A 12,195-nucleotide genomic window follows, 5' to 3' on the forward strand; every position below is an offset into this window, starting at 1 on the left:
GTGTGTCTGACTAGCCGATCAGACCTGTACGAATGTGCAGAATGCTCTACCACAGCTTGGGCACAAAGAGTCTCCATGAACATTTGGGAGCTTCTCTAACTTTAGCTTTTTCCATTTTCTCTGAACTAGCTCAGTTCTGCTTTGCTCATAAGAGCCCAGCACCTTCTCTGATGAAAGCACACCATGATAGGCAGTCCTGTGCTAGTGTTTCCATGTTATACAACCAATTCTAAACTTCTTAAAAGAGACTTTGAAATTTTCCTGGCCACCTTGTGAGCATTTGTCATGTGTGAGCTCTCCATGAAATAGTGTTTTTGGTAAATGTACATTTGGCATTCGAACAATATGGCCAGCCCAATGGAGCTGTGCTCTCATATTCTTTATTTTCTATTTCGTGAAGCACCATGAGATTCAGTAGGATCTTAAGGATGTTTCGTAGGCTAGTGCCTTTCCTCATAACTCAATAAGAGCAGACCCAAACAATTCTAGGCAAATATGTCTATATATGCCTTATTATGTGCTTAAACAATGAGTTAGCAAGACCACTGATAGCACACACCTTCCGGTAGGCCACTGTAAAAGTCTTGATCTCCAATTGTTCTCCAATAAGACTGTATGATTTCATGATAAATGCAAACTGACCCAGGAAAAGCCAGAACTAGGAGTAGGCAACATGATGGTCATCTAGAGAGAAATATAATATGTCCCAAAATTTAGTGCGATTTTAAGCTGTTAGAATTTAGAGCTCTAAGAATTTTTAAGCTTTTAATAGAGTCAAGATATCTACTAATTTAAAATGGAACGAAGACTTTTGGGATACATGACAATCCTGTATTTATATTTGGGGAGGGGAGATAGGTACACTGCACAACATTTTTTAAATATTAATTTGAATTGTCCAAAGTCAGATAGCTAGTAAGTGAAAGAGCCAGGATTCAAAACCAGGTCTTCGTATTTCAAGTCTTATGTCTGTTCCCCTACCCTATACTCCCCCCATCAATCAGTTGACATTAAGATTGTACCTGCAATACATAGATAATAATAACTAGCATTTATATATTGCTTTAACACTTGCAAAGCATTTTACAAATTTATCTCATTTTGTTCTCATAACAATCTTGACAAGAAGGTGATATTATCTCCATTTTAAAGATAAGAAAACAAGACAAATAGAAATTAAATGACTTGCCCAGAGTCATAAAATCAGCAGTTAAATTTGAACTTAGGTCTTCTTGGCTTTAGCCTGATGCTTTATTCCTGTATCCCCCATCTACCACCTGCTACCAGAGTGAAAATAGTTTTGTTTGAATAAAAGAGAATTTGGATTTTTACCTCATGTCCCATAAAATTTAATCTTCAGAACTTTTAATGTAGATTCATGATTTCATCAAATGTGAAGGATGCAGAAACTCCTTTGTCACTTAAGTCATAGATAGATGTCTGGAGCATCAAGAATAGAAAGTGACTTGACCATGTCAAATAATTATGGAGACAAGCAGGACTTGAGCCCCAGTCTGTCTGTTTTGTCACACTGTCAATCTTCTAAATGAAGGTCACTATTTTAAAGTGTCCATGACTTGAATCTGTTCAAAACTAAAGCAAAAAGATGAAAAGATGCTTCTTAGGTACATCATCTTTATCTAACCTTGAACATTCTACACATTATGACTAGTTTGGAATTAAGTTTATGAAGTGACCTAAAGGTGGTAGTTCTAATATAAAATTCTTTCCCAAATTTCAAAAGTAGATTTCATTTAATGTGTTAAAAACACAAGTACCCTAGTATTTGTTGAGTACCCATCTGGAATCACTTTATCCTGGAATTGTCGCATAATGAATTTCTAACATAGTCAACTATAGTTCACCCCCCTATGGGTATGTGTCCTGGACATAACCTTACTATGGGTAGAAAGTTCAAAGTCCAGAACAATTTGTTCAGGGATCATATTGTCAGGAATGTGCTTTGTCTTGGAAACCTGTGGCCTAAAATATCTTCATTATTAGAAGATAGATGACAAAGAAATGAATGAATGAATGAACAAATCAACGAGCACATACTATGTGCCAAATACTACAGTAAGCACCAAGATACAAATACAAAAGCAAAGACAATCTCTGCCCCTGAGTAGCTTATATTCTAAAGCAACATATAAGGGACCCAAATAAAAGGAAGCCATAAACAATTCCATTAAATAAGATTAAATTTGCATTATCAAAAAGATACTATACATCCAAATTTAGTTTTTTCTTTCCCCCTCCATTAAATTATTTTTTAAATAAACATAAAATTTAAAGTTATAATGCAATATTTTAGTTCATGACATGTTTTTAAAAAACACATTTCTAATATATTGATTTGAGTTCTAATATTTATACAAGTTCTGCACATTTGACATAGTAAATGAATTCTTATAATGTGGAGGAGTTATTGCTTGATAACATTAAATGTTTCATTTACTGACCTATTTATTTCAGCATCTACATGTTTTGTTTTTGATTACAATGAACTACAATGCAGATTTTCCAGTTTTCAATGGTTTATGTTTTAAAAGGCAATGTGGAACTTGATCCCTCAAAACTAATAATATTTCCCACTAGAACAATGTTTTAAATTGTTGTTAATTTCCCAGGCTAGGCCTCAAAATATAGCCAGGATATAATATTTACACAAGTTTTATATTCTGGAAAAGCACCAACACATAATAAAGGAGAAATAAGGACAGAGAAAAGAACAGGGATGAAAACAGGTTAGGCTGACCCTAAGCAAAATTTCAAAACAGATGAAGAGTTTTCTTGGGTTTTTTTTTGTTTGTTTGTTTTGTTTTGTTTGTGCCCTTCTACCTCCCTCAAAAAACAAAAACAAAAATGAAAACAAAAACAAAACAAAACAAAACAAAATGACAATATTGTCAATAGAAAGCTAGCTTTACTAACATTTACTGGCTGTATATTTTACTAAAAGTCACCGTTTCTCAGTGTTCAAGGAACTTCTCTTAAGATTTTAAGTTGCAGAGAAGGTCATTCAATTATCAAAAGCTTACTGTGAGCTAGGAATCTTGCTAAGCATGTTCCTCTCAAGTACCTCATAGAGTAAAGAAGAGATAACAGGCAGAGGTGCACATACAAACAAGACATATTGTGGATAATCTCAGAGGGAAAGGGCTAAGATTACAGACTAGAAACATTATTTGTAGAAAGTGGGACTTTAGTTGAAATTTAAAAGGAAGCCAGGGAAGACCACAGGCAGAGAGATAAGGAGGGAGGATGTTTTGGCTTAATGAAAGCCAGTGAAAGTTAGTGAAAATGAATGGAGTCTGCAGATAATGTCTTGTGGGAAGAAGAAAAAGGTCAGTGTCATTTATTCAAAGAGTAATATGGGGGGTGAGGGAGGGAAAAGATTATACAATGTTAGAAAAGGTAGGAAGGGGTAAGTTTATAAGGGCTTTAAAAGCCAAAGACAGGATTTTATATATGATGTTAGGAGTAATAGGAAGCCACTTAAGTTTATTGAATAGGGGAGGGTTTCTATGTTTTAGGAAGATCAGTTTGGCAGCTGAGTGAAGCATGGAGAATAGACTATATGGGAGAGAGACTTGAGGATATTGTGGTAGTCTAAGTGTGAAGTAATGAGGGCTCACACCAGGATGATGGCAGTGTCAGAGGAGAGAAACAAGTATACATAAGAAACATTGTGAAGATTGATTTTTAATTAACAGAGCTTAGCAACAGATTAGAAATGAAAGAAGAGAATAAAAAGTCAAGGATAACACTTAGATGTCCTCTTGAGTGATAGGGAGGATGGTACCCTTAATAGTAAAAGAGAAGTTAGAAAGAGGAGAGGTTTGAAAAAAAAGATAATGAGTACATTGATAATGCTATGATTTATCTGTGCCCCTTTGTCTTTGCTGTTTGTGTGCAGTGTTAGAGAGCATAGGCAAAATGGGCTGGTCTTGGGACAAGAACAGGTAAGTGACAGAAACCATATTCCGCCACCACTGGACCTCAGGCCCTTATAACCTATTGCCTGGACTATCCTTGTCCCATCTCTCCTAACTTCAGCTTTTCTTCCACTCAGCTGTGGAAGTGAATTTCCTAAAACTCAAATCTGATAGTCATCCCCCTACTACATAAACTCCAGTGGCTTGCTCTATCTCTTGGAACAAGTAAAAGTGTTTTTTTTTTAATTTGGCACTTAAAGTTCTTTACAACCTAGCTTCTCTGATTCTTCCAGTCTTCACACACATTACTCCCTTCTAGATAATCTACAACACAGCCAAGTCAAGTCTCCTGGCTATTCCTCAAACCAGACACTCCATCTCATGCTCTTCATCAGTGTCACCTGGGCTTCCCTGACTTTAAGTCCCAGTTAAAATTCCACTTCTCTTATGTATTTTATGTGATTTCACACGAATGATTGATAACATATCATTTACCTTCTCAAAGAATAAGGAAGGAGTAAGGAGAAAATGTGGAACTCAAATTAAAAAAAAAAACATTTAAAAAACATGTAAATAAAAACACAAAAATAAATGCTAAAAAATAAGAGAAGAAAAAGAAAGAAAGAAAGAAAGAAAGAAAGAAAGAAAGAAAGAAAGAAAGAAAGAAAGAAAGAAAGAAAGAAAGAAAGAAAGAAAGAAAGAAAGAAAGAAAGAAAGAAAGAAAGAAAGAAAGAAAGAAAGAAAGAAAGAAAGAAAGAAAGAAAGAAAGAAAGAAAGAAAGAAAGAAAGAAAGAAAGAAAGAAAGAAAGAGAGAGAGAAAGAGAGAGAAAGAGAAAAAGAGAGAGAGAACAAGAGAGAGGAAGGAAGGAAGGAAGGAAGGAAGGAAGGAAGGAAGGAAGGAAGGAAGGAAGGAAGGAAGGAAGGAAGGAAGGAAGGAAGGAAGGAAGGAAGGAAGGAAGGAAGGAAGGAAGGAAGGAAGGAAGAAGAAACATTTCTTGCTCCTTCTCATAGATGTGTCTTCTCTCTGTAAATTGAGAAGCTAGGTGGTGTAAAGGTTAGAGTTCTGGGCCTGAAGTCAAGATAACTCATCTTTCTGAGTTCAAATTAAATTTCAGACACTTCCTAGCTATGTGACCTTAGATAAATCACTTCACCATGTTTATCTCCATTTCTTTATCTGTCAAATTAGCTGGAGAAGGAAATGGCAAAACATTTTAGTGTATTTATCAAGATAGCAAAGAGTAGGATATGACTGAAAATCTTGTATCCAGGTGAATAAGCTTTAATAGTTTAAAACTGCAAAGACTTTCCGAATTCGCTGTATATCTTTATAGTATTTGCATGTTGTCTCTCGCATTGGATTAATTTTTTCTCTTTCTCTTTTTTATTTTTTATAGCTTTTTATTTACAAAATATATGCAAAAAAACATGCTCATCTTTAACACAGAATGCATAGAGACAACTTAAGGATCTTGGATCTCCAGAAAATCATAACAGGACCAAAAATTTAAAAACATCCTTTAAGGCAACAATATAAGAAAAGTCACCAGAACAGAAAAGGAAATACCAATTTTAAAAATTCATAATTTATTTCCAGGAAAAAAAAAACTTTAAAAGACTGAAAACCACAAGATATTATGTGATTAAATTTAATGATTCTTAACCAAGTTCTGCAAACAATCAAGAGAAAGAACTTCAATTACAAAAGAAAGAAAATTCAGATAACAGAATATATTCTTTACCCACCAGAATCATAGGAAAGAATGAAATTAATTACTCCAAAAAGCACTGAAGCTTTAAATGTTCACAAGGAGTCACAGATGTAAGTAGGACTCATCTGGAGGCAACAGTGAAGAGGCTGATCTGGGACATTATGAACAAAATCTGGCAATGTCTAACCTATAGGTGAATCAATGTTTTTTTTGTGAAATTCCATTACAAAATGGGAGAATGCATTAATGAGAAGAGCAACGAATTGGGGCAGGGTATGTGATGTGCCAATCAATCTAGGGCTTACAATGAAATGAAACTGATCCCTGTGGTCTCTCAGAGATTTTGCTTTATGGTGGGAGGATTTTTCTACTGATGAATGTTCTTATGTTGAAGGGAGATGAGAACTTTGTGCTCAATGCTTGTTAGGGGATTTAATATTTGAAAAGGCCATTCAAAGTCTAGTGGATTTAGTGTTTGAAAAGTTCCTAGGGGAAAGGAAGGCATAGAACCAGGAAAAAGAGACTTTGAGACAAATGGGAGGGGGAGGGGGAGAGATAACTGGGAAATGAGTAGTAGGTTACATAATCAGAGATGAAAGTACTTACCATAGGGCAATGTACTCAATGATACCAGTAGGAATTGGAATTGCTCTAGAAGTAAAACCCAAGTGAAAGGGAAAATCTGTGCAGCATGTTTTACAAGGTAGTGGGAGAATACTAGAAGAGACAGTATAGAATGGATATCTCCAAAATACATAGAATATACAGATAATAGGACTAGATGTAAGGAATATGAACCAGAGAGGGTGTAGAGTGGAAAGAAAAAGGATGGATAATGAAGACACTAAGAGATTAATAAAATAGAAAGTAAAACCAATTTAATAAATAAAACTAGGAACTAATTTTTGGGGACTCCTATAAAATAAAAAAACAATTAGCTAATTTGAGTTTTTAAAAAGAAGGAAACCAAATTATCAGTATCAAAAATGAAAAAAAAAAAAGAAGAAAATTAGGAAATAAATAAAAATAAAAAATAGGTGAAAAGGGTGAATTTGCCACCAATAATTTGGGAGCTATTTTGCCCAGTTATGTGCCAATGAATCTGATCATAGGACAATGTCCTCAATGACACTAGCAGGAATTGAAATTGTTCTAAGAGTAAGATACAAGTGAAAAGAGAAATTTGTGCAGCATGTTTTATAAGGTAGTGGTAGAATACTACTAGAAGGGAGAGAATAGACAATCTAAGTGAAATGGTTGAATATTTACAAAAATGCAAAGGACTTCTATATACAAAATATATTATACAAAAATATGTACAAAAATATTTGTATCAGCTCTTTTTATGGAGGCAAATAATTGGAAACTCTGAGGATGCCCATCACTTAGGGAATATCTGAACAAGTTATGGTATCTGACTGTGATGGAAAGGTTGCTTGTTATCCTTCATTTCGAAGAGGACCAAAATGACATCACTATATTGGAATCAAGGTACATTGTGTCTATGGCTAATCGGATCAATATGATCTTGAAAGGTTCTATCATAAATCAGGCACAGATAGTCCACAAGAACATTTGGAGTGGAGATGTCTCTACATTTGTGCATCTCTTATTTCTTTTGAGCCACTGCAATTCTGCTTTGCTCATAGAGCAGAGTGCCTTTTTTGATGCAGGCACACCATGGTGGGCAATCCTTTGCCAATGTCATGCAATCAATTCCAAAGTTTTTCAGAGAGACCTTGAGAGTGTCCTTGTATAGTTTCTTCTGACTACCATGTGAGTGTTTGCCTTGTTTGGATTCTCTGTAAGTCTTTTAGGAAAACATATTTGGCATTCAAACAATGTGGTCAGCCCACTGAAGTTATACTCTTTGCAGGAGAGTTTGAATACTTGGCAGTTTAGCACAAGAAAGGACCTCAATGTCTAGTACCTTATCTTGCCAAGTGATCTTCAGAAATATTCCTACAAAGATTCAGATGGAAGCAATTCAATTTCCTGGCATGGTATTGGTATACCATTCAGGTTTCATAGGCATCCAACAATGAGGTCAGCACAATGGCTCTACAGACCTTCAGTTTGGTAGCCAGTTTAATATACCTTCCCTCCCACACTTTCCTTTGTAATGTTCCAAAGGAGAAGCATTGACTAACTCTGAGCTAGTTCTAGAAATGTGTGCATCAACTTCATCATTTATGTATATATACATAGAAAATATATTGCCAAGATAAGTGAACTTATCCCCAGTATTCAAAATTTCTGTAATTGCTGTAATTAATGGTTGCATACATGGGTGGTGTGGTTCTGGCTGAAGGAAAACTTCAGATTTCTTGTGGTTGTTAGAGCAAAAGTAGCACAAGCAGCAGAAAATCGATCAATACTCCCTTGCATCTCAGCCTCAGAAGCTGCATTGAGTGTACAATCATATGTAAACAAAAAAGTCATACACCTACTCTTCCTCCACTTTAGCCTTTTCAAGTTAAATAATTTACCTTCAGTACAATAGCTGATCTTGATGCAATGTTTGTCCTTGTTGAAGGCATCTGACGACATTGCTGAAAACATAATGCTACAAAGCATGGAACTTGTACATATACTTGCTTCGTGCCTGAGAAAGTATAAGGGCATCATCCATTATCCATTAAACCTGTGCAAATATACTGTCATGAAAATAATGTACAATATTGCTAAACTTCTCCAGGTGACCAAATTTTGCCATGATATTGCACAGAAAAGCCCTCATGATTGACAGTATCAAAGGTCTTAGATTGATGAATGTTATGTACAGATTTCTGCTCTGCTCCTGGAATTTCTCCTGAAGTTAATAAGCATAAACACCAAATTGACTATTTATCAGTCCTTTCTAAAGCCATTATGGCTCTCAGATAAATGACCATCTTCCAGATGAAGGAGCAACCTACTGAGGACTTTGGCAATAATTTTGCTGGCAGTGACTAACAGAACCCCCTATAATTGCCACAGGATAACCTATTTCCTTTGCTTTTATAGAGGTGGACAATGGAGGCATCCTTGAATTCTTGGGGGAAAACCTCCCCTTTCCATATAACCCAGAAATTTCAGTCAGCTTTTGTATGAGCAGTGGACACCCTGCCTTGTAAATTTCAGTTCATATAGCACTTCGTCACATGGGGAGTCCAATAGATCTAAAAAACCTAAAAATTCAACCTGAGGTATAGGGTCAGTGACTGTAGCATTAACCAATGGTAATCTTTTGAGAACCTTATGGAAGTGTTCACCTCATCTCTCCAGGATTGTATCCTTATCACTAATCATCAGCACTAATTGAGATGCATCATATATCTCTGAATCATAAATAGCCTTCAGGACATCACAAAAGTGCTTTAAATTGTTATCTATATACAATTCAATTTCATCTGCCTTCTTACTGAGCCTTAGACCTCTAAGCTTCATGTGCACTTTAGTTTTGATGCCGTTAAACACTTGTTAGAGACAGATAAATCATCCTGCTGATAAAGGCTATAGAGTTCTTGTTTTTCATTTAGTAGCTTCTGAATTTCTCTATCATTTTTGTCAAACCATTTTGATGTTTGTAAGTGTTTTGATGAATAAATGTGATATTGTACATCAGATCTCTGAATTCTGCCCAATTCTTTTCTGCTCCATTTACCAATTGTGCATTTACTCAACTTTCCATCCAATGAACTGTCCCTACTCAGAGAAGCACGCTATTCTGTGACTTCAAGTATTATGGTAATCCTCTTACTTTGAGGCCATTGCTTTAGTTGATTGCAAATTTAGCTTGGAAAGAATAAGTCTGTGGTCATTAGAGCACTCTGCACTACACTTGGACTTCCTCACTCCCACATCCTGTTTATTCTCTTTACAAAGACATAGTCTAATAAAAACCAACGTTTGTTGAGAGGATGCATCCATGAAGTTTTATTGCATTTATATAAATAAAAGAGAGTGTTGGTGATGAGGTCTTGAGATACACGAGTTTTCATTAATTGCTGACCATTGCTGTTGCTGTTTCTGACTCTACTCCTTCCATGGATTCCTGTAAGGATGTGGTTCCCGCAAAACAAGAGAAGGGAATTGTAAGGGCCCTTTAAATGGGCGGCGCCACAGTGCAACGGGAGATTGAGTGCCCCAGGAAGTATTCTCTGTGGATATAGGACTACCCTGTGGGTGGGATCCTGTCCATATTGAGATAGCTTCGTAATGGATGACGACTCTCTTGCTGATTGGCTGTGTGTGTGACCTCACAGGCCCTTTATAAGCCCACTGCAGAGAGCAGTCGCTCTCTTTAACCTGGCTCTCTAGCCTGGGTGGCCAAGCCGAGATGGATAGCCGAGAGGTAAGGAGTTTGGTAGTGAACACGTGGGTCTTCTGACCAGGTGTTCACTCGGGAACCAACAAGTCAGGGCATCAAGTCAGGGCATTATGTGAGTATGTATAATAAAGGCTTTTAAGATTACATGTGGCTGTTCTTGAGCGTGCTACCGGTTATTAAACTATAGATTCAAGAGATCGTGGCCAGAGACCTTTGAAGGCTTCAGAGGAGGCGAGCCGGGTAGAGTTGACACTGCAAAGGTCAGTGGTCAAAGGCAGTGTCTCTTGGGTCTTTATCGCAGGTCATAAAAAAGGGAAAAAGGACCTACATGTGCAAAAATGTTTATAGCAAACCTTCTTGTAGTGGCAAGGAAACTGAGTGGATCCCCATCAGTAAAGGAATGGATGAATAAGTTATGGTATATGAATATTATGGAATATTATTGTTCTGTAAGAAATGACCAGCAGGATGATTTCAGAAAGGCCTGAGAGACTTACATGAACTAAAGTTGAGTGAAATGAGCATATACCAAGAGAACATTTAGTTAGTAACAACAAGATTACTTGGCTCTTTTCAACAATGAAACCAATGTTTTCAACAATAAGACAATTCCAATGAGCTTGATGGAAAATGCCATCCATATCAGAGAGAAAACTATGGTGACTGAATGTGGATTGAAGGATAGTATTTTCATCTTTTGGTGGTAGTGTTGATTTGCTTTTTTCTTTCTTTCTTTTATCCCCCTTTAATTTGACTTTCCTTGCACAGTATGACATTCTAAACATGTTTAGAAGAATTGTGGGTGTGTAAATGGTTGCTTATTGTCTTGGGGAGGGGGGAACGAGAGAGAAAAATTTGGAACACAAAGTTTTGCAAAGGTGAATGTTGAAAACTATCTTTGCATATATATGGAAAAATATATTATTTTAAAAATAACTAAAGTCACCCAAAGTTATAAACTTGCCTTCTTTTGCCACAGTGATGATAAGGATTTCCAGTTCCTCATAAAATTTTTCTTTGACCTCATCACAGTTCATCATGGTGGGAGCATATGATCAGTGGTGTGGCACTTGCCTATAAATGTCAATTATGTTATCATGAACCTGCCATTCACTCCTTTTAGTAGACATTTAAACTTGTTGACTAGTTTTGAGCACAAAACCTATACCAATTTCACAACATTCCCCATGACTGTGGCTACTCTAGAAAAAGCTCAGACTTTGGTTAAGTCTTTATTTGCCAGCCTTATTTCACTCAGGTTGCTATTGAATTCTCTCACAAAGCTGTTTATCTTTCAAGTCTACTGAATTTTGTCTCGTCCATAAGCACGTACATATTCCATGTACCAATGTTGAGGTGGAATCATGTTTGCAAAAGTTTTTGTACATTTTTTTGTGTTTTGACCACTGGGTAGGATCCCTGTCTACCATAGTAAGCAGATCAGGGTTGGATGAAGCAGACAATTTTAGGGCACCTTTTCTAGCCCCTTCTTCACACCAAGAGGTGAACTTTGTGATCCTTCAAAAAGGTTGCTCAGACACCTAGGGAGCTACTGAATTTTACTGCTAGTTCATACTAGTGAGAAAACGATCCTATGGCCTAGGTTACCTGTATAGGAGGGCTGTGACCCTGGCTCTCAGGGTATTCACATCTGCTGCTTCATCACTTGTCTATCTCCCCAAGACTTTAAAATAGATAAAAAGGGTAAATTAGTTGCTGAAATAGTGGGCCTAATTCTGTCTTCCAGAGCCATTGAAGTACAGTGGCAAGACAAAGTCAAGACAATCGCTGACGGCTTGGGATGCAGTGATTGACTTGGTAATCCCTGATGTCCAACCAAGGTCTTAGTGCTCCATAGCATCTACTTCAATTGCTTTCATAGATATTGGAAAAAATTGTTCTCATCCACCCATTCTGCCAAGGCAGATCTTACCTGCTTGGGGTAGATGCTTCCCCGCTTTACTAATTTAAGGGTTTGAGACTCTCCGTTACCTTCAACCTGATTAAGTCCATCCATCTGCCAAAGTGCAACCACTATACATACTTATACATACACACACACACACACACACACACACACACACACACATACACACTATGTATGAGATGGGACATTATTGTGCTGTAAAAAATGATGAAGGTGGTGGTTTCAGAAAAATCTGGGAAGACATATAAATTGATGCAAAGAGAAGTGAACCAGTTTCATGATAACATGATAACAATAATGAAAAGA

The sequence above is a fragment of the Sminthopsis crassicaudata genome, chromosome 5 (genome assembly GCF_048593235.1).
Source record: "Sminthopsis crassicaudata isolate SCR6 chromosome 5, ASM4859323v1, whole genome shotgun sequence".
Taxonomy (NCBI): Eukaryota; Metazoa; Chordata; class Mammalia; order Dasyuromorphia; family Dasyuridae; genus Sminthopsis; species Sminthopsis crassicaudata.